General features: G+C 46.1%; 14 non-coding genes across 14 annotated transcripts; all 14 read right to left on the reverse strand.

Moving 5' to 3' along the window:
* Nucleotides 1–2,377: 2,377 nt before the first annotated feature.
* TRNAW-CCA (transfer RNA tryptophan (anticodon CCA)) lies at nt 2,378–2,449 on the reverse strand. Its single transcript has one exon. It is a non-coding gene; the product is annotated as a tRNA-Trp (tRNA).
* Nucleotides 2,450–2,762: 313 nt separating this feature from the next.
* Nucleotides 2,763–2,836, reverse strand: TRNAN-GUU (transfer RNA asparagine (anticodon GUU)). The gene has a single exon. It is a non-coding gene; the product is annotated as a tRNA-Asn (tRNA).
* Nucleotides 2,837–4,626: 1,790 nt separating this feature from the next.
* Nucleotides 4,627–4,698, reverse strand: TRNAW-CCA (transfer RNA tryptophan (anticodon CCA)). Its single transcript has one exon. It is a non-coding gene; the product is annotated as a tRNA-Trp (tRNA).
* Nucleotides 4,699–5,011: 313 nt separating this feature from the next.
* Nucleotides 5,012–5,085, reverse strand: TRNAN-GUU (transfer RNA asparagine (anticodon GUU)). Its single transcript has one exon. It is a non-coding gene; the product is annotated as a tRNA-Asn (tRNA).
* A 2,174-nt stretch (nt 5,086–7,259) lies between these two features.
* Nucleotides 7,260–7,333, reverse strand: TRNAN-GUU (transfer RNA asparagine (anticodon GUU)). Its single transcript has one exon. It is a non-coding gene; the product is annotated as a tRNA-Asn (tRNA).
* A 2,179-nt stretch (nt 7,334–9,512) lies between these two features.
* TRNAW-CCA (transfer RNA tryptophan (anticodon CCA)) lies at nt 9,513–9,584 on the reverse strand. Its single transcript has one exon. It is a non-coding gene; the product is annotated as a tRNA-Trp (tRNA).
* Nucleotides 9,585–11,760: 2,176 nt separating this feature from the next.
* On the reverse strand, nt 11,761–11,832 carry TRNAW-CCA (transfer RNA tryptophan (anticodon CCA)). The gene has a single exon. It is a non-coding gene; the product is annotated as a tRNA-Trp (tRNA).
* A 302-nt stretch (nt 11,833–12,134) lies between these two features.
* TRNAN-GUU (transfer RNA asparagine (anticodon GUU)) lies at nt 12,135–12,208 on the reverse strand. Its single transcript has one exon. It is a non-coding gene; the product is annotated as a tRNA-Asn (tRNA).
* A 1,790-nt stretch (nt 12,209–13,998) lies between these two features.
* On the reverse strand, nt 13,999–14,070 carry TRNAW-CCA (transfer RNA tryptophan (anticodon CCA)). The gene has a single exon. It is a non-coding gene; the product is annotated as a tRNA-Trp (tRNA).
* Nucleotides 14,071–14,383: 313 nt separating this feature from the next.
* On the reverse strand, nt 14,384–14,457 carry TRNAN-GUU (transfer RNA asparagine (anticodon GUU)). The gene has a single exon. It is a non-coding gene; the product is annotated as a tRNA-Asn (tRNA).
* Nucleotides 14,458–18,496: 4,039 nt separating this feature from the next.
* TRNAW-CCA (transfer RNA tryptophan (anticodon CCA)) lies at nt 18,497–18,568 on the reverse strand. The gene has a single exon. It is a non-coding gene; the product is annotated as a tRNA-Trp (tRNA).
* Nucleotides 18,569–18,881: 313 nt separating this feature from the next.
* TRNAN-GUU (transfer RNA asparagine (anticodon GUU)) lies at nt 18,882–18,955 on the reverse strand. The gene has a single exon. It is a non-coding gene; the product is annotated as a tRNA-Asn (tRNA).
* Nucleotides 18,956–20,745: 1,790 nt separating this feature from the next.
* TRNAW-CCA (transfer RNA tryptophan (anticodon CCA)) lies at nt 20,746–20,817 on the reverse strand. The gene has a single exon. It is a non-coding gene; the product is annotated as a tRNA-Trp (tRNA).
* A 302-nt stretch (nt 20,818–21,119) lies between these two features.
* TRNAN-GUU (transfer RNA asparagine (anticodon GUU)) lies at nt 21,120–21,193 on the reverse strand. Its single transcript has one exon. It is a non-coding gene; the product is annotated as a tRNA-Asn (tRNA).
* Between the last annotated feature and the right edge of the window lie 1,372 nt (nt 21,194–22,565).

Genomic DNA, 22,565 nt, shown 5'->3' on the forward strand with positions numbered 1-22,565 from the left:
ACTTCCCTGCTGCAAAGTTTACATTCGAAACGCCAGAACAACTAGGCCCAGAGCACAAAGATGCAGTCAGGTTGAAATAACGAGATACTGAAGAGCAATTTTGTATTTCAGAGTGGGAAAAGCAAATATGACCCCGACGTGATTTGAACACACAACCTTCTGACCTGGAGTCAGACGCGCTACCATTGCACCACGAGGTCCTTGTGGCAGTCCACCTGGTGTGTCTGATGACAGAATAAAGGTAGGAGACGTACATGCACCTGCAGAGCCTCATTGCTTCTTTAAGTAGACTGGCTAGGATAGCTTCCTTCTGTGCATCAGTACACGCTGCAGCCAAACCCTTCCCATGAAGTCTTGATGTTTATGAATTGAATGGCAAGTTTTGAAAAACTAAAGCAAGCGAGAAGAATTGCTTGCAGTTTATTGGATTTTTTGGACGTCAGCAGACGAGACCTGCGAGAGGTAAACAGAAGTTCATAGTTGGTCACGCTGAATTTTTGACCCAAAATGCATCGTCCCTCGGTGGGCTTGAACCACCAACCTTATGGTTAACAGCCGAACGCGCTAACCGATTGCGCCATAGAGACTCATGCAGTGCTTACATTGGGGCCTGATTGGTGTGCTGTTTGCTTATGCTTCCCAGGCAACCTGAAAATATTTCTAAAATAGCTCTATTTCCCACAGCAAATCAGGGTATCAAGCACTTCCCTACCTCCCCTAATACACAAACACAGGGGATTTAGTAGAGGACAGAGCCCATCAACAGTGCACCAAATGCCCTCTGTGTAGGCATAACTTGCTATGAGGAGAAAGCCACAGTTGCGCACTTGTGTTAAAAGGGGACAGTAGGCTCAACCCAGTGAACACGGGAGAAATGACTCAGGTTTACTAAGTGGAACACTCTGTGTCTTTGTGCCAAAAACAGCAGCGTCTTTTCGGTTAACAGCCGAACGCGCTAACCAATTGCGCCACAGAGACTCACTGGCATGTGTGTTCTGCCTTTGGCCTGATTACATTGCTATTTTTTTCTGATTGGCAGAAAACCTGAACTTTTTTCTGAAAAAGGCATGCCTCTCTTAGCACTGCAGTGCATTAGACTGCTCCCTTGCTTCCCTGAGTCCCCAAATACACAACCACCTTGGGCACAATAGAAGACACATTCCAGCAGATTTAGCAAGAGTGCACCAAGGATTCTATATGTAGGTACCTTGCTGAGAAGCAAGACCTGCAGTTGCATTCTTCTGTTAAAAGAGGGCAGCATAGTGCACCAAGAGAACTTGGGGGAAGTAGCTTATGTTAACTACTTGCCATGCTCTTTATAGATCCCTCTGTTTGACTGGGTGAATTCTAATTTCTGGGGTAGAGTAAGCAATTTTTGGATCTAGATGCTGTGCGCAACAGGAATGCTATATACTGCACTTTACTGCTACTGAAAAGTTACCAATTTTACAGGATGTTCAGGTAAGCTTTGTTTCAGAAAACAACTTGCTACAGGCACTAAGACAGATTACTGGGACAAAGGAAGAGGGTTTGGGGATTAGCACATCTCCTATGAAAGGTACAGTCACGGCCGAGACAACTCTGAGTGTCACCTCAAATTCTAAGAAATGCAAACTAGGGAACTACGCTTTTTATTGCCAGTGGATCTTTGTGTTTCAGACAAATGTGCACGCCTCCCAGAGCCCCTTGCAATGCACTTAGGGAAAGGGGGGAAGGTGCTGTGAAGCCCTCTCGCTGACAATGTCTCTCTTGTCTATAATGTAACTATGAGAGAGAGAGAAATAGGCAATGCGAGAGTGAAAAAGTAAAATGGAAATGTGTCTACTGAGACCAGTATAAGGGGAAATCCTCACAATCCAGGACCGACAGTTGATTGGGAGGGCGCTTACAGGTTTCCGACACCAGACCGGTACCTGAACTCACAAACCCAAACTGCAAAGTGATGCCCATTGCCACTAGACTGCCGACCCCCTTTCGGGGCCCCAACATATATCCTTTAGTCACACCTAGAGTTCCCAGGACAGTGCAGCATTCAGCGATTACACGAAAATATTGACAGCGCTAGGAGGCCATGCAAATGACAGAGGTATGCTTTACAAAGCCCACGTAGCGTGCACAAAACAGCACATCAGTCAGGCCCACTTGAAGAGATGGTAAAGAGGAAATACTTCTGCTGCATCCAGTAAAACATAGAGATTGGCCTGCTTTAAAGGTTGACCATGTCCTTCATGGGTGTCAGTCAATATGATACTTCCCTGCTGCAAAGCTTACATTCGAAACGCCAGAACAACTAGGCCCAGAGCACAAAGATGCAGTCAGGTTGAAATAACGAGATACTGAAGAGCAATTTTGTATTTCAGAGTGGGAAAAGGAAGTATGACCCCGATGTGATTTGAACACACAACCTTTTGATCTGGAGTCAGACGCGCTACCATTGCGCCACGAGCTCCTTGTGGCAATCCACCTGGTGTGTCTGATGACAGAATAAAGGTAGGAGACGTACATGCACCTGCAGAGCCTCATTGCTTCTTTAGGTAGACTGGCTAGGATAGCTTCCTTCTGTGCATCAGTACACGCTGCAGCCAAACCCTTCCCATGAAGTCTTGATGTTTATGAATTGAATGGCAAGTTTTGAAAAACTAAAGCAAGCGAGAAGAATTGCTTACAGTTTATTGGATTTTTTGGACGTCAGCAGACGAGACCTGCGAGAGGTAAACAGAAGTTCATAGTTGGTCACGCTGATTTTTTGAGCCAAAATGCATCGTCCCTGGGTGGGCTTGAACCACCAACCTTTCGGTTAACAGCCGAACGCGCTAACCGATTGCGCCACAGAGACTCATGCAGTGCTTACACTGGGGCCTGATTGGTGTGCTGTTTGCTTATGCTTCCCAGGCAACCTGAAAATATTTCTAAAATAGCTCTATTTCCCACAGCAAATCAGGGTATCAAGCACTTCCCTACCTCCCCTAATCCACAAACACAGGGGATTTAGTAGAAGACAGAGCCCATCAACAGTGCACCAAATGTCCTCTGTGTAGGCATAACTTGCTATGAGGAGAAAGCCACAGTTGCGCACTTGTGTTAAATGGGGACAGTAGGCTGAACCCAGAGAACACGGGAGAAATGACTCAGGTTTACTGAGTGGAACACTCTGTGTCTTTGTGCCAAAAACAGCAGCGTCTTTTCGGTTAACAGCCGAACGCGCTAACCAATTGTGCCACAGAGACTCACTGGAATGTGTGTTCTGCCTTTGGCCTGATTGCATTGCTATTTATTTCTGATTGGCAGAAAACCTGAACTTTTTTCTGAAAAAGGCATGCCTCTCTTAGCACTGCAGTGCATTAGACTGCTCCCTTGCTTCCCTGAGTCCCCAAATACACAACCACCTTGGGCACAATAGAAGACACATTCCAGCAGATTTAGCAAGAGTGCACCAAGGTTTCTATATGTAGGTACCTTGCTGAGAAGCAAGACCTGCAGTTGCATTCTTCTGTTAAAAGAGGGCAGCAGAGTGCACCAAGAGAACTTGGGGGAAGTAGCTTATGTTAACTACTTGCCATGATCTTTATAGATCCCTCTGTTTGACTGGGTGAATTCTAATTTCTGGGGTAGAGTAAGCAATTTTTGGATCTAGATGCTGTGCGCAACAGGAATGCTATATACTGCACTGTACTGCTACTGAAAAGTTACCAATTTTACAGGATGTTCAGGTAAGCTTTGTTTCAGAAAACAACTTGCTAGAGGCCCTAGGACAGATTACTGGGACAAAGGAAGAGGGTTTGGGGATTAGCACATCTCCTATGAAAGGTACAGTCACGCCCGAGACAACTCTGAGTGTCACCTCAAATTCTAAGAAATGCAAACTAGGGACCTACGCTTTTTATTGCCAGTGGATCTTTGTGTTTCAGACAAATGTGCACGCCTCCCAGAGCCCCTTGCAATGCACTTAGGGAAATGGGGGAAGGTGCTGTGGAGCCCTCTCGCTGACAATGTCTCTCTTGTCTATAATGTATCTATGAGAGAGAGAGAAATAGGCAATGCGAGAGTGAAAAAGTAAAATGGAAATGTGTCTACTGAGACCAGTATAAGGGGAAATCCTCACAATCCAGGACCGACAGTTGATTGGGAGGGCGCTTACAGGTTTCCGACACCAGACCGGTACCTGAACTCACAAACCCAAACTGCAAAGTGATGGGCATTGCCACTAGACTGCCGACCCCCTTTCGGGGCCCCAGCATATATCGTTTAGTCACACCTAGAGTTCCCAGGACAGTGCAGCATTCAGCGATTACACGAAAATATTGACAGCGCTAGGAGGCCATGCAAATGGCAGAGGTATGCTTTACAAAGCCCACGTAGCGTGCACAAAACAGCACATCAGTCAGGCCCACTTGAAGAGATGGTAAAGAGGAAATACTTCTGCTGCATCCAGTAAAACATAGAGATTGGCCTGCTTTAAAGGTTGACCATGTCCTTCATGGGTGTCTGTCAATATGATACTTCCCTGCTGCAAAGTTTACATTCGAAACGCCAGAACAACTAGGCCCAGAGCACAAAGATGCAGTCAGGTTGAAATAACGAGATACTGAAGAGCAATTTTATATTTCAGAGTGGGAAAAGCAAATATGACCCCGACGTGACTTGAACACGAAACCTTCTGATCTGGAGTCAGATGCGCTACCATTGCGCCACGAGGTCCTTGTGGCAATCCACCTGGTGTGTCTGATGACAGAATAAAGGTAGGAGACGTACATGCACCTGCAGAGCCTCATTGCTTCTTTAAGTAGACTGGCTAGGATAGCTTCCTTCTGTGCATCAGAACACGCTGCAGCCAAACCCTTCCCATGAAGTCTTGATGTTTATGAATTGAATGGCAAGTTTTGAAAAACTAAAGCAAGCGAGAAGAATTGCTTGCAGTTTATTGGATTTTTTGGACGTCAGCAGACGAGACCTGCGAGAGGTAAACAGAAGTTCATAGTTGGTCATGCTGAATTTTTGAGCCAAAATGCATCGTCCCTGGGTGGGCTTGAACCACCAACCTTTCGGTTAACAGCCGAACGCGCTAACCGATTGCGCCACAGAGACTCATGCAGTGCTTACACTGGGGCCTGATTGGTGTGCTGTTTGCTTATGCTCCCCAGGCAACCTGAAAATATTTCTAAAATAGCTCTATTTCCCACAGCAAATCAGGGTATGAAGTACTTCCCTACCTCCCGTAATCCACAAACACAAGGGATTTAGTAGAGGACAGAGCCCATCAACAGTGCACCAAATGCCCTCTGTGTAGGCATAACTTGCTATGAGGAGAAAGCCACAGTTGCGCACTTGTGTTAAAAGGGGACAGTAGGCTGAACCCAGAGAACACGGGAGAAATGACTCAGGTTTACTGAGTGGAACACTCTGTGTCTTTGTGCCAAAAACAGCAGCGTCTTTTCGGTTAACAGCCGAACGCGCTAACCAATTGTGCCACAGAGACTCACTGGCATGTGTGTTCTGCCTTTGGCCTGATTGCATTGCTATTTTTTTCTGATTGGCAGAAAACCTGAACTTGTTTCTGAAAAAGGCATGCCTCTCTTAGCACTGCAGTGCATTAGACTGCTCCCTTGCTTCCCTGAGTCCCCAAATACACAACCACCTTGGGCACAATAGAAGACACATTCCAGCAGATTTAGCAAGAGTGCACCAAGGATTCTATATGTAGGTACCTTGCTGAGAAGCAAGACCTGCAGTTGCATTCTTCTGTTAAAAGAGGGCAGCAGAGTGCACCAAGAGAACTTGGGGGAAGTAGCTTATGTTAACTACTTGCCATGCTCTTTATAGATCCCTCTGTTTGACTGGGTGAATTCTAATTTCTGGGTAGAGTAAGCAATTTTTGGATCTAGATGCTGTGCGCAACAGGAATGCTATATACTGCACTGTACTGCTACTGAAAAGTTACCAATTTTACAGGATGTTCAGGTAAGCTTTGTTTCAGAAAACAACTTGCTAGAGACACTAAGACAGATTACTGGGACAAAGGAAGAGGGTTTGGGGATTAGCACATCTCCTATGAAAGGTACAGTCACGCCCGAGACAACTCTGAGTGTCACCTCAAATTCTAAGAAATGCAAACTAGGGACCTACGCTTTTTATTGCCAGTGGATCTTTGTGTTTCAGACAAATGTGCACGCCTCCCAGAGCCCCTTGCAATGCACTTAGGGAAATGGGGGAAGGTGCTGTGAAGCCCTCTCGCTGACAATGTCTCTCTTGTCTATAATGTATCTATGAGAGAGAGAGAAATAGGCAATGCGAGAGTGAAAAAGTAAAATGGAAATGTGTCTACTGAGACCAGTATAAGGGGAAATCCTCACAATCCAGGACCGACAGTTGATTGGGAGGGCGCTTACAGGTTTCCGACACCAGACCGGTACCTGAACTCACAAACCCAAACTGCAAAGTGATGGGCATTGCCACTAGACTGCCGACCCCCTTTCGGGGCCCCAGTATATATCCTTTAGTCACACTTAGACTTCCCAGGACAGTGCAGCATTCAGCGATTACACGAAAATATTGACAGCGCTAGGAGGCCATACAAATGGCAGAGGTATGCTTTACAAAGCCCACGTAGCGTGCACAAAACAGCACATCAGTCAGGCCCACTTGAAGAGATGGTAAAGAGTAAATACTTCTGCTGCATCCAGTAAAACATAGAGATTGGCCTGCTTTAAAGGTTGACCATGTCCTTCATGGGTGTCTGTCAATATGATACTTCCCTGCTGCAAAGCTTACATTCGAAACGCCAGAACAACTAGGCCCAGAGCACAAAGATGCAGTCAGGTTGAAATAACGAGATACTGAAGAGCAATTTTATATTTCAGAGTGGGAAAAGCAAATATGACCCCGACTTGATTTGAACACGCAACCGTCTGATCTGGAGTCAGACACGCTACCATTGCGCCACGAGGTCCTTGTGGCAGTCCACCTGGTGTGTCTGATGACAGAATAAAGGTAGGAGACGTACATGCACCTGCAAAGCCTCATTGCTTCTTTAAGTAGACTGGCTAGGATAGCTTCCTTCTGTGCATCAGTACACGCTGCAGCCAAACCCTTCCCATGAAGTCTTGATGTTTATGAATTGAATGGCAAGTTTTGAAAAACTAAAGCAAGCGAGAAGAATTGCTTGCAGTTTATTGGATTTTTTGGACGTCAGCAGACGAGACCTGCGAGAGGTAAACAGAAGTTCATAGTTGGTCATGCTGAATTTTTGAGCCAAAATGCATCGTCCCTGGGTGGGCTTGAACCACCAACCTTTCGATTAACAGCCGAACGCGCTAACCGATTGCGCCACAGAGACTCATGCAGTGCTTACACTGGGGCCTGGTTGGTGTGCTGTTTGCTTATGCTTCCCAGGCAACCTGAAAATATTTCTAAAATAGCTCTATTTCCCACAGCAAATCAGGGTATCAAGCACTTCCCTACCTCCCCTAATCCACAAACACAGGGGATTTAGTAGAGGACAGAGCCCATCAACAGTGCACCAAATTTCCTCTGTGTAGGCATAACTTGCTATGAGGAGAAAGCCACAGTTGCGCACTTGTGTTAAAAGGGGACAGTAGGCTGAACCCAGAGAACACGGGAGAAATGACTCAGGATTACTAAGTGGAACACTCTGTGTCTTTGTGCCAAAAACAGCAGCGTCTTTTCGGTTAACAGCCGAACGCGCTAACCAATTGCGCCACAGAGACTCATGCAGTTCTTACACAGGGGCCTGATTGGTGTGCTGTTTGCTTATGCTTCCCAGGCAACCTGAAAATATTTCTAAAATAGCTCTATTTCCCTCAGCAAATCAGGGTATCAAGCACTTCCCTACCTCCCCTAATCCACAAACACAGGGGATTTAGTAGAGGACAGAGCCCATCAACAGTGCACCAAATGTCCTCTGTATAGGCATAACTTGCTATGAGGAGAAAGCCACAGTTGCGCACTTGTGTTAAAAGGGGACAGTAGGCTGAACCCAGAGAACACGGGAGAAATGACTCAGGTTTACTGAGTGGAACACTCTGTGTCTTTGTGCCAAAAACAGCAGCGTCTTTTCGGTTAACAGCCGAACGCGCTAACCAATTGCGCCACAGAGACTCACTGGCATGTGTGTTCTGCCTTTGGCCTGATTGCATTGCTATTTTTTTCTGATTGGCAGAAAACCTGAACTTGTTTCTGAAAAAGGCATGCCTCTCTTAGCACTGCAGTGCATTAGACTGCTCCCTTGCTTCCCTGAGTCCCCAAATACACAACCACCTTGGGCACAATAGAAGACACATTCCAGCAGATTTAGCAAGAGTGATCCAAGGATTCTATATGTAGGTACCTTGCTGAGAAGCAAGACCTGCAGTTGCATTCTTCTGTTAAAAGAGGGCAGCAGAGTGCACCAAGAGAACTTGGGGGAAGTAGCTTATGTTAACTACTTGCCATGCTCTTTATAGATCCCTCTGTTTGACTGGGTGAATTCTAATTTCTGGGTAGAGTAAGCAATTTTTGGATCTAGATGCTGTGCGCAACAGGAATGCTATATACTGCACTGTACTGCTACTGAAAAGTTACCAATTTTACAGGATGTTCAGGTAAGCTTTGTTTCAGAAAACAACTTGCTAGAGACACTAAGACAGATTACTGGGACAAAGGAAGAGGGTTTGGGGATTAGCACATCTCCTATGAAAGGTACAGTCACGCCCGAGACAACTCTGAGTGTCACCTCAAATTCTAAGAAATGCAAACTAGGGACCTACGCTTTTTATTGCCAGTGGATCTTTGTGTTTCAGACAAATGTGCATGCCTCCCAGAGCCCCTTGCAATGCACTTAGGGAAAGGGGGGAAGGTGCTGTGAAGCCCTCTCGCTGACAATGTCTCTCTTGTCTATAATGTATCTATGAGAGAGAGAGAAATAGGCAATGCGAGAGTGAAAAAGTAAAATGGAAATGTGTCTACTGAGACCAGTATAAGGGGAAATCCTCACAATCCAGGACCGACAGTTGATTGGGAGGGCGCTTACAGGTTTCCGACACCAGACCGGTACCTGAACTCACAAACCCAAACTGCAAAGTGATGGGCATTGCCACTAGACTGCCGACCCCCTTTCGGGGCCCCAGTATATATCCTTTAGTCACACCTAGAGTTCCCAGGACAGTGCAGCATTCAGCGATTACACGAAAATATTGACAGCGCTAGGAGGCCATGCAAATGGCAGAGGTATGCTTTACAAAGCCCACGTAGCGTGCACAAAACAGCACATCAGTCCGCCCACTTGAAGAGATGGTAAAGAGGAAATACTTCTGCTGCATCCAGTAAAACATAGAGATTGGCCTGCTTTAAAGGTTGACCATGTCCTTCATGGGTGTCTGTCAATATGATACTTCCCTGCTGCAAAGCTTACATTCGAAACGCCAGAACAACTAGGCCCAGAGCACAAAGATGCAGTCAGGTTGAAATAACGAGATACTGAAGAGCAATTTTATATTTCAGAGTGGGAAAAGCAAATATGACCCCGACGTGATTTGATCACGCAACCTTCTGATCTGGAGTCAGACGCGATACCATTGCGCCACGAGGTCCTTGCGGCAGTCCACCTGGTGTGTCTGATGACAGAATAAAGGTAGGAGACGTACATGCACCTGCAGAGCCTCATTGCTTCTTTAAGTAGACTGGCTAGGATAGCTTCCTTCTGTGCATCAGTACACGCTGCAGCCAAACCCTTCCCATGAAGTCTTGATGTTTATGAATTGAATGGCAAGTTTTGAAAAACTAAAGCAAGCGAGAAGAATTGCTTGCAGTTTATTGGATTTTTTGGACGTCAGCAGACGAGACCTGCGAGAGGTAAACAGAAGTTCATAGTTGGTCATGCTGAATTTTTGAGCCAAAATGCATCGTCCCTGGGTGGGCTTGAATCACCAACCTTTCGATTAACAGCCGAACGCGCTAACCGATTGCGCCACAGAGACTCATGCAGTGCTTACACTGGGCCTGGTTGGTGTGCTGTTTGCTTATGCTTCCCAGGCAACCTGAAAATATTTCTAAAATAGCTCTATTTCCCACAGCAAATCAGGGTATCAAGCACTTCCCTACCTCCCCTAATCCACAAACACAGGGGATTTAGTAGAGGACAGAGCCCATCAACAGTGCACCAAATTTCCTCTGTGTAGGCATAACTTGCTATGAGGAGAAAGCCACAGTTGCGCACTTGTGTTAAAAGGGGACAGTAGGCTGAACCCAGAGAACACGGGAGAAATGACTCAGGATTACTAAGTGGAACACTCTGTGTCTTTGTGCCAAAAACAGCAGCGTCTTTTCGGTTAACAGCCGAACGCGCTAACCAATTGCGCCACAGAGACTCACTGACATGTGTTTTCTGCCTTTATCCTGATTGCATTGTTATTTTTTTCTGATTGGCAGAAAACCTGAACTTTTTTCTGAAAAAGGAATGCCTTTCTTAGCACTGCAGTGCATTAGACTGCTCCCTTGCTTCCCTGAGTCCCCAAATGCACAACCACCTTGGGCACAATAGAAGACACATTCCAGCAGATTTAGCAAGAGTGCACCAAGGTTTCTATATGTAGGTACCTTGCTGAGAAGCAAGACCTGCAGTTGCATTCTTCTGTTAAAAGAGGGCAGCAGAGTGCACCAAGAGAACTTGGGGGAAGTAGCTTATGTTAACTACTTGCCATGCTCTTTATAGATCCCTCTGTTTGACTGGGTGAATTCTAATTTCTGGGGTAGAATAAGCAATTTTTGGATCTAGATGCTGTGCGCAACAGGAATGCTATATACTGCACTGTACTGCTACTGAAAAGTTACCAATTTTACAGGATGTTCAGGTAAGCTTTGTTTCAGGAAACAACTTGCTAGAGGCCCTAGGACAGATTACTGGGACAAAGGAAGAGGGTTTGGGGATTAGCACATCTCCTATGTAAGGTACAGTCACGCCCGAGACAACTCTGAGTGCCACCTCAAATTCTAAGAAATGCGAACTAGGGTCCTACGCTTTTTATTGCCAGTGGATCTTTGTGTTTCAGACAAATGTGCACGCCTCCCAGAGCCCCTTGCAATGCACTTAGGGAAATGGGGGAAGGTGCTGTGAAGCCCTCTCGCTGACAATGGCTCTCTTGTCTATAATGTACCTATGAGAGAGAGAGAAATAGGCAATGCGAGAGTGAAAAAGTAAAATGGAAATGTGTCTACTGAGACCAGTATAAGGGGAAATCCTCACAATCCAGGACCGAAAGTTGATTGGGAGGGCGCTTACAGGTTTCCGACACCAGACCGGTACCTGAACTCACAAACCCAAACTACAAAGTGATGGGCATTGCCACTAGACTGCCAACCCCCTTTCGGGGCCCCAGCATATATCCTTTAGTCACACCTAGAGTTCCCAGGACAGTGCAGCATTCAGCGATTACACGAAAATATTGACAGCGCTAGGAGGCCATGCAAATGGCAGAGGTATGCTTTACAAAGCCCACGTAGCGTGCACAAAACAGCACATCAGTCAGGACCACTTGAAGAGATGGTAAAGAGGAAATACTTCTGCTGCATCCAGTAAAACATAGAGATTGGCCTGCTTTAAAGGTTGACCATGTCCTTCATGGGTGTCTGTCAATATGATACTTCCCTGCTGCAAAGCTTACATTCGAAACGCCAGAACAACTAGGCCCAGAGCACAAAGATGCAGTCAGGTTGAAATACCGAGATACTGAAGAGCAATTTTGTATTTCAGAGTGGGAAAAGCAAACATGACCCCGACGTGATTTGAACACGCAACCTTCCGATCTGGAGTCAGACGCGCTACCATTGCGCCACGAGGTCCTTTGCAGTCCACCTGGTGTGTCTGATGACAGAATAAAGGTAGGAGACGTACATGCACCTGCAGAGCCTCATTGCTTCTTTAAGTAGACTGGCTAGGATAGCTTCCTTCTGTGCATCAGTACACGCTGCAGCCAAACCCTTCCCATGAAGTCTTGATGTTTATGAATTGAATGGCAAGTTTTGAAAAACTAAAGCAAGCGAGAAGAATTGCTTGCAGTTTATTGGACGTCAGCAGACGAGACCTGCGAGAGGTAAACAGAAGTTCATAGTTGGTCAAGCTGAATTTTTGAGCCGAAATGCATCGTCCCTGGGTGGGCTTGAACCACCAACCTTTCGGTTAACAGCCGGACGCGCTAACCAATTGCGCCACAGAGACTCATGCAGTGCTTACACTGGGGCCTGATTGGTGTGCTGTTTGCTTATGCTTCCCAGGCAACCTGAAAACATTTCTAAAATAGCTCTATTTCCCACAGCAAATCAGGGTATCAAGCACTTCCCTACCTCCCCTAATCCACAAACACAGGGGATTTAGTAGAGGACAGAGCCCATCAACAGTGCACCAAATGTCCTCTGTGTAGGCATAACTTGCTATGAGGAGAAAGCCACAGTTGCGCACTTGTGTTAAAAGGGGACAGTAGGCTGAACCCAGAGAACACGGGAGAAATGACTCAGGATTACTAAGTGGAACACTCTGTGTCTTTGTGCCAAAAACAGCAGCGTCTTTTCGGTTAACAGCCGAACGCGCTAACCAATTGCGCCACAGAGACTCACTGACATGTGTTTTCTGCCTTTATCCTGATTGCATTGCTATTTTTTTCTGATTGGCAGAAAACCTGAACTTTTTTCTGAAAAAGGCATGCCTCTCTTAGCACTGCAGTACATTAGACTGCTCCCTTGCTTCCCTGAGTCCCCAAATACACAACCACCTTGGGCACAATAGAAGACACATTCCAGCAGATTTAGCAAGAGTGCACCAAGGTTTCTATATGTAGGTACCTTGCTGAGAAGCAAGACCTGCAGTTGCATTCTTCTGTTAAAAGAGGGCAGCAGAGTGCACCAAGAGAACTTGGGGGAAGTAGCTTATGTTAACTACTTGCCATGCTCTTTATAGATCCCTCTGTTTGACTGGGTGAATTCTAATTTCTGGGGTAGAATAAGCAATTTTTGGATCTAGATGCTGTGCGCAACAGGAATGCTATATACTGCACTGTACTGCTACTGAAAAGTTACCAATTTTACAGGATGTTCAGGTAAGCTTTGTTTCAGAAAACAACTTGCTAGAGGCCCTAGGACAGATTAGTGGGACAAAGGAAGAGGGTTTGGGGATTAGCACATCTCCTATGTAAGGTACTGTCACGCCCGAGACAACTCTGAGTGCCACCTCAAATTCTAAGAAATGCGAACTAGGGTCCTACGCTTGTTATTGCCAGTGGATCTTTGTGTTTCAGACAAATGTGCACGCCTCCCAGAGCCCCTTGCAATGCACTTAGGGAAATGGGGGAAGGTGCTGTGAAGCCCTCTCGCTGACAATGGCTCTCTTATCTATAATGTATCTATGAGAGAGAGAGAAATAGGCAATGCGAGAGTGAAAAAGTAAAATGGAAATGTGTCTACTGAGACCAGTATAAGGGGAAATCCTCACAATCCAGGACCGACAGTTGATTGGGAGGGCGCTTACAGGTTTCCGACACCAGACCGGTACCTGAACTCAAAAACCCAAACTGCAAAGTGATGGGCATTGCCACTAGACTGCCAACCCCCTTTCGGGGCCCCAGCATATATCCTTTAGTCACACCTAGAGTTCCCAGGACAGTGCAGCATTCAGCGATTACACGAAAATATTGACAGCGCTAGGAGGCCATGCAAATGGCAGAGGTATGCTTTACAAAGCCCACGTAGCGTGCACAAAACAGCACATCAGTCAGGCCCACTTGAAGAGATGGTAAAGAGGAAATACTTCTGCTGCATCCAGTAAAACATAGAGATTGGCCTGCTTTAAAGGTTGACCATGTCCTTCATGGGTGTCTGTCAATATGATACTTCCCTGCTGCAAAGCTTACATTCGAAACGCCAGAACAACTAGGCCCAGAGCACAAAGATGCAGTCAGGTTGAAATACCGAGATACTGAAGAGCAATTTTGTATTTCAGAGTGGGAAAAGCAAATATGACCCCGACGTGATTTGAACACGCATCCTTCTGATCTGGAGTCAGACGCGCTACCATTGCGCCACTAGGTCCTTGTGGCAGTCCACCTGGTGTGTCTGATGACAGAATAAAGGTAGGAGACGTACATGCACCTGCAGAGCCTCATTGCTTCTTTAAGTAGACTGGCTAGGATAGCTTCCTTCTGTGCATCAGTACACCCTGCAGCCAAACCCTTCCCATGAAGTCTTGATGTTTATGAATTGAATGGCAAGTTTTGAAAAACTAAAGCAAGCGAGAAGAATTGCTTGCAGTTTATTGGATTTTTTGGACGTCAGCAGACGAGACCTGCGAGAGGTAAACAGAAGTTCATAGTTGGTCATGCTGAATTTTTGAGCCAAAATGCATCGTCCCTGGGTGGGCTTGAACCACCAACCTTTCGGTTAACAGCCGAACGCGCTAACCGATTGCACCACAGAGACTCATGCAGTCCTTACGCTGGGGCCTGATTGGTGTGCTGTTTGCTTATGCTTCCCAGGCAACCTGAAAATATTTCTAAAATAGCTCTATTTCCCACAGCAAATCAGGGTATCAAGCACTTCCCTACCTCCCCTAATCCACAAACACAGGGGATTTAGTAGAGGACAGAGCCCATCAACAGTGCACCAAATGTCCTCTGTGTAGGCATAACTTGCTATGAGGAGAAAGCCACAGTTGCGCACTTGTGTTAAAAGGGGACAGTAGGATGAACCCAGAGAACACGGGAGAAATGACTCAGGTTTACTGAGTGGAACACTTTGTGTCTTTGTGCCAAAAACAGCAGCGTCTTTTCGGTTAACAGCCGAACGCTCTAACCAATTGCGCCACAGAGACTCACTGGCATGTGTGTTCTGCCTTTGGCCTGATTGCATTGCTATTTTTTTCTGATTGGCAGAAAACCTGAACTTTTTTCTGAAAAAGCCATGCCTCTCTTAGCACTACAGTGCATTAGACTGCTCCCTTGCTTCCCTGAGTCCCCAAATACACAACCACCTTGGGCACAATAGAAGACACATTCCAGCAGATTTAGCAAGAGTGCACCAAGGTTTCTATATGTAGGTACCTTGCTGAGAAGCAAGACCTGCAGTTGCATTCTTCTGTTAAAAGAGGGCAGCAGAGTGCACCAAGAGAACTTGGGGGAAGTAGCTTATGTTAACTACTTGCCATGCTCTTTATAGATCCCTCTGTTTGACTGGGTGAATTCTAATTTCTGGGGTAGAGTAAGCAATTTTTGGATCTAGATGCTGTGCGCAACAGGAATGCTATATAATGCACTGTACTGCTACTGAAAAGTTACCAATTTTACAGGATGTTCAGGTAAGCTTTGTTTCAGAAAACAACTTGCTAGAGGCCCTAGGACAGATTACTGGGACAAAGGAAGAGGGTTTGGGGATTAGCACATCTCCTATGAAAGGTACAGTCACGCCCGAGACAACTCTGAGTGCCACCTCAAATTCTAAGAAATGCGAACCAGGGCCTTACGCTTTTAATTGCCAGTGGATCTTTGTGTTTCAGACAAATGTGCACGCCTCCCAGAGCCCCATGCAATGCACTTAGGGAAATGGGGGAAGGTGCTGTGCAACCCTCTCGCTGACAATGTCTCTCTTGTCTATAATGTATCTATGAGAGAGAGAGAAATAGGCAATGCGAGAGTGAAAATGTAAAATGGAAATGTGTCTACTGAGACCAGTATAAGGGGAAATCCTCACAATCCAGGACCGACAGTTGATTGGGAGGGCGCTTACAGGTTTCCGACACCAGACCGGTACCTGAACTCACAAACCCAAACTGCAAAGTGATGGGCATTGCCACTAGACTGCCGACCCCCTTTCGGGGCCTCAGCATGTATCCTTTAGTCACACCTAGAGTTCCCAGGACAGTGCAGCATTCAGCGATTACACGAAAATATTGACAGCGCTAGGAGGCCATGCAAATGGCAGAGGTATGCTTTACAAAGCCCACGTAGCGTACACAAAACAGCACATCAGTCAGGCCCACTTGAAGAGATGGTAAAGAGGAAATACTTCTGCTGCATCCAGTAAAACATAGAGATTGGCCTGCTTTAAAGGTTGACCATGTCCTTCATGGCTGTCTGTCAATATGATACTTCCCTGCTGCAAAGTTTACATTCGAAACGCCAGAACAACTAGGCCCAGAGCACAAAGATGCAGTCAGGTTGAAATAACGAGATACTGAAGAGCAATTTTGTATTTCAGAGTGGGAAAAGCAAATATGACCCCGACGTGATTTGAACACACAACCTTCTGACCTGGAGTCAGACGCGCTACCATTGCACCACGAGGTCCTTGTGGCAGTCCACCTGGTGTGTCTGATGACAGAATAAAGGTAGGAGACGTACATGCACCTGCAGAGCCTCATTGCTTCTTTAAGTAGACTGGCTAGGATAGCTTCCTTCTGTGCATCAGTACACGCTGCAGCCAAACCCTTCCCATGAAGTCTTGATGTTTATGAATTGAATGGCAAGTTTTGAAAAACTAAAGCAAGCGAGAAGAATTGCTTGCAGTTTATTGGATTTTTTGGACGTCAGCAGACGAGACCTGCGAGAGGTAAACAGAAGTTCATAGTTGGTCACGCTGAATTTTTGACCCAAAATGCATCGTCCCTCGGTGGGCTTGAACCACCAACCTTATGGTTAACAGCCGAACGCGCTAACCGATTGCGCCATAGAGACTCATGCAGTGCTTACATTGGGGCCTGATTGGTGTGCTGTTTGCTTATGCTTCCCAGGCAACCTGAAAATATTTCTAAAATAGCTCTATTTCCCACAGCAAATCAGGGTATCAAGCACTTCCCTACCTCCCCTAATACACAAACACAGGGGATTTAGTAGAGGACAGAGCCCATCAACAGTGCACCAAATGCCCTCTGTGTAGGCATAACTTGCTATGAGGAGAAAGCCACAGTTGCGCACTTGTGTTAAAAGGGGACAGTAGGCTCAACCCAGTGAACACGGGAGAAATGACTCAGGTTTACTAAGTGGAACACTCTGTGTCTTTGTGCCAAAAACAGCAGCGTCTTTTCGGTTAACAGCCGAACGCGCTAACCAATTGCGCCACAGAGACTCACTGGCATGTGTGTTCTGCCTTTGGCCTGATTACATTGCTATTTTTTTCTGATTGGCAGAAAACCTGAACTTTTTTCTGAAAAAGGCATGCCTCTCTTAGCACTGCAGTGCATTAGACTGCTCCCTTGCTTCCCTGAGTCCCCAAATACACAACCACCTTGGGCACAATAGAAGACACATTCCAGCAGATTTAGCAAGAGTGCACCAAGGATTCTATATGTAGGTACCTTGCTGAGAAGCAAGACCTGCAGTTGCATTCTTCTGTTAAAAGAGGGCAGCATAGTGCACCAAGAGAACTTGGGGGAAGTAGCTTATGTTAACTACTTGCCATGCTCTTTATAGATCCCTCTGTTTGACTGGGTGAATTCTAATTTCTGGGGTAGAGTAAGCAATTTTTGGATCTAGATGCTGTGCGCAACAGGAATGCTATATACTGCACTTTACTGCTACTGAAAAGTTACCAATTTTACAGGATGTTCAGGTAAGCTTTGTTTCAGAAAACAACTTGCTACAGGCACTAAGACAGATTACTGGGACAAAGGAAGAGGGTTTGGGGATTAGCACATCTCCTATGAAAGGTACAGTCACGGCCGAGACAACTCTGAGTGTCACCTCAAATTCTAAGAAATGCAAACTAGGGAACTACGCTTTTTATTGCCAGTGGATCTTTGTGTTTCAGACAAATGTGCACGCCTCCCAGAGCCCCTTGCAATGCACTTAGGGAAAGGGGGGAAGGTGCTGTGAAGCCCTCTCGCTGACAATGTCTCTCTTGTCTATAATGTAACTATGAGAGAGAGAGAAATAGGCAATGCGAGAGTGAAAAAGTAAAATGGAAATGTGTCTACTGAGACCAGTATAAGGGGAAATCCTCACAATCCAGGACCGACAGTTGATTGGGAGGGCGCTTACAGGTTTCCGACACCAGACCGGTACCTGAACTCACAAACCCAAACTGCAAAGTGATGGGCATTGCCACTAGACTGCCGACCCCCTTTCGGGGCCCCAGTATATATCCTTTAGTCACACTTAGACTTCCCAGGACAGTGCAGCATTCAGCGATTACACGAAAATATTGACAGCGCTAGGAGGCCATACAAATGGCAGAGGTATGCTTTACAAAGCCCACGTAGCGTGCACAAAACAGCACATCAGTCAGGCCCACTTGAAGAGATGGTAAAGAGGAAATACTTCTGCTGCATCCAGTAAAACATAGAGATTGGCCTGCTTTAAAGGTTGACCATGTCCTTCATGGGTGTCAGTCAATATGATACTTCCCTGCTGCAAAGCTTACATTCGAAACGCCAGAACAACTAGGCCCAGAGCACAAAGATGCAGTCAGGTTGAAATAACGAGATACTGAAGAGCAATTTTGTATTTCAGAGTGGGAAAAGGAAGTATGACCCCGATGTGATTTGAACACACAACCTTTTGATCTGGAGTCAGACGCGCTACCATTGCGCCACGAGCTCCTTGTGGCAATTCACCTGGTGTGTCTGATGACAGAATAAAGGTAGGAGACGTACATGCACCTGCAGAGCCTCATTGCTTCTTTAGGTAGACTGGCTAGGATAGCTTCCTTCTGTGCATCAGTACACGCTGCAGCCAAACCCTTCCCATGAAGTCTTGATGTTTATGAATTGAATGGCAAGTTTTGAAAAACTAAAGCAAGCGAGAAGAATTGCTTACAGTTTATTGGATTTTTTGGACGTCAGCAGACGAGACCTGCGAGAGGTAAACAGAAGTTCATAGTTGGTCACGCTGATTTTTTGAGCCAAAATGCATCGTCCCTGGGTGGGCTTGAACCACCAACCTTTCGGTTAACAGCCGAACGCGCTAACCGATTGCGCCACAGAGACTCATGCAGTGCTTACACTGGGGCCTGATTGGTGTGCTGTTTGCTTATGCTTCCCAGGCAACCTGAAAATATTTCTAAAATAGCTCTATTTCCCACAGCAAATCAGGGTATCAAGCACTTCCCTACCTCCCCTAATCCACAAACACAGGGGATTTAGTAGAAGACAGAGCCCATCAACAGTGCACCAAATGTCCTCTGTGTAGGCATAACTTGCTATGAGGAGAAAGCCACAGTTGCGCACTTGTGTTAAAAGGGGACAGTAGGCTGAACCCAGAGAACACGGGAGAAATGACTCAGGATTACTAAGTGGAACACTCTGTGTCTTTGTGCCAAAAACAGCAGCGTCTTTTCGGTTAACAGCCGAACGCGCTAACCAATTGCGCCACAGAGACTCACTGACATGTGTTTTCTGCCTTTATCCTGATTGCATTGCTATTTTTTTCTGATTGGCAGAAAACCTGAACTTTTTTCTGAAAAAGGCATGCCTCTCTTAGCACTGCAGTACATTAGACTGCTCCCTTGCTTCCCTGAGTCCCCAAATACACAACCACCTTGGGCACAATAGAAGACACATTCCAGCAGATTTAGCAAGAGTGCACCAAGGTTTCTATATGTAGGTACCTTGCTGAGAAGCAAGACCTGCAGTTGCATTCTTCTGTTAAAAGAGGGCAGCAGAGTGCACCAAGAGAACTTGGGGGAAGTAGCTTATGTTAACTACTTGCCATGCTCTTTATAGATCCCTCTGTTTGACTGGGTGAATTCTAATTTCTGGGGTAGAATAAGCAATTTTTGGATCTAGATGCTGTGCGCAACAGGAATGCTATATACTGCACTGTACTGCTACTGAAAAGTTACCAATTTTACAGGATGTTCAGGTAAGCTTTGTTTCAGAAAACAACTTGCTAGAGGCCCTAGGACAGATTAGTGGGACAAAGGAAGAGGGTTTGGGGATTAGCACATCTCCTATGTAAGGTACTGTCACGCCCGAGACAACTCTGAGTGCCACCTCAAATTCTAAGAAATGCGAACTAGGGTCCTACGCTTTTTATTGCCAGTGGATCTTTGTGTTTCAGACAAATGTGCACGCCTCCCAGAGCCCCTTGCAATGCACTTAGGGAAATGGGGGAAGGTGCTGTGAAGCCCTCTCGCTGACAATGGCTCTCTTGTCTATAATGTACCTATGAGAGAGAGAGAAATAGGCAATGCGAGAGTGAAAAAGTAAAATGGAAATGTGTCTACTGAGACCAGTATAAGGGGAAATCCTCACAATCCAGGACCGACAGTTGATTGGGAGGGCGCTTACAGGTTTCCGACACCAGACCGGTACCTGAACTCACAAACCCAAACTACAAAGTGATGGGCATTGCCACTAGACTGCCAACCCCCTTTCGGAGCCCCAGCATATATCCTTTAGTCACACCTAGAGTTCCCAGGACAGTGCAGCATTCAGCGATTACACGAAAATATTGACAGCGCTAGGAGGCCATGCAAATGGCAGAGGTATGCTTTACAAAGCCCACGTAGCGTGCACAAAACAGCACATCAGTCAGGACCACTTGAAGAGATGGTAAAGAGGAAATACTTCTGCTGCATCCAGTAAAACATAGAGATTGGCCTGCTTTAAAGGTTGACCATGTCCTTCATGGGTGTCTGTCAATATGATACTTCCCTGCTGCAAAGCTTACATTCGAAACGCCAGAACAACTAGGCCCAGAGCACAAAGATGCAGTCAGGTTGAAATACCGAGATACTGAAGAGCAATTTTGTATTTCAGAGTGGGAAAAGCAAACATGACCCCGACGTGATTTGAACACGCAACCTTCCGGTCTGGAGTCAGACGCGCTACCATTGCGCCACGAGGTCCTTTGCAGTCCACCTGGTGTGTCTGATGACAGAATAAAGGTAGGAGACGTACATGCACCTGCAGAGCCTCATTGCTTCTTTAAGTAGACTGGCTAGGATAGCTTCCTTCTGTGCATCAGTACACGCTGCAGCCAAACCCTTCCCATGAAGTCTTGATGTTTATGAATTGAATGGCAAGTTTTGAAAAACTAAAGCAAGCGAGAAGAATTGCTTGCAGTTTATTGGACGTCAGCAGACGAGACCTGCGAGAGGTAAACAGAAGTTCATAGTTGGTCAAGCTGAATTTTTGAGCCGAAATGCATCGTCCCTGGGTGGGCTTGAACCACCAACCTTTCGGTTAACAGCCGGACGCGCTAACCGATTGCGCCACAGAGACTCATGCAGTGCTTACACTGGGGCCTGATTGGTGTGCTGTTTGCTTATGCTTCCCAGGCAACCTGAAAACATTTCTAAAATAGCTCTATTTCCCACAGCAAATCAGGGTATCAAGCACTTCCCTACCTCCCCTAATCCACAAACACAGGGGATTTAGTAGAGGACAGAGCCCATCAACAGTGCACCAAATGTCCTCTGTGTAGGCATAACTTGCTATGAGGAGAAAGCCACAGTTGCGCACTTGTGTTAAAAGGGGACAGTAGGCTGAACCCAGAGAACACGGGAGAAATGACTCAGGATTACTAAGTGGAACACTCTGTGTCTTTGTGCCAAAAACAGCAGCGTCTTTTCGGTTAACAGCCGAACGCGCTAACCAATTGCGCCACAGAGACTCACTGACATGTGTTTTCTGCCTTTATCCTGATTGCATTGCTATTTTTTTCTGATTGGCAGAAAACCTGAACTTTTTTCTGAAAAAGGCATGCCTCTCTTAGCACTGCAGTACATTAGACTGCTCCCTTGCTTCCCTGAGTCCCCAAATACACAACCACCTTGGGCACAATAGAAGACACATTCCAGCAGATTTAGCAAGAGTGCACCAAGGTTTCTATATGTAGGTACCTTGCTGAGAAGCAAGACCTGCAGTTGCATTCTTCTGTTAAAAGAGGGCAGCAGAGTGCACCAAGAGAACTTGGGGGAAGTAGCTTATGTTAACTACTTGCCATGCTCTTTATAGATCCCTCTGTTTGACTGGGTGAATTCTAATTTCTGGGGTAGAATAAGCAATTTTTGGATCTAGATGCTGTGCGCAACAGGAATGCTATATACTGCACTGTACTGCTACTGAAAAGTTACCAATTTTACAGGATGTTCAGGTAAGCTTTGTTTCAGAAAACAACTTGCTAGAGGCCCTAGGACAGATTAGTGGGACAAAGGAAGAGGGTTTGGGGATTAGCACATCTCCTATGTAAGGTACTGTCACGCCCGAGACAACTCTGAGTGCCACCTCAAATTCTAAGAAATGCGAACTAGGGTCCTACGCTTGTTATTGCCAGTGGATCTTTGTGTTTCAGACAAATGTGCACGCCTCCCAGAGCCCCTTGCAATGCACTTAGGGAAATGGGGGAAGGTGCTGTGAAGCCCTCTCGCTGACAATGGCTCTCTTATCTATAATGTATCTATGAGAGAGAGAGAAATAGGCAATGCGAGAGTGAAAAAGTAAAATGGAAATGTGTCTACTGAGACCAGTATAAGGGGAAATCCTCACAATCCAGGACCGACAGTTGATTGGGAGGGCGCTTACAGGTTTCCGACACCAGACCGGTACCTGAACTCAAAAACCCAAACTGCAAAGTGATGGGCATTGCCACTAG

The sequence above is a fragment of the Ambystoma mexicanum genome, chromosome 11, assembly GCF_040938575.1.
Source record: "Ambystoma mexicanum isolate Mex_15411 chromosome 11, UKY_AmexF1_1, whole genome shotgun sequence".
NCBI lineage: Eukaryota > Metazoa > Chordata > Amphibia > Caudata > Ambystomatidae > Ambystoma > Ambystoma mexicanum.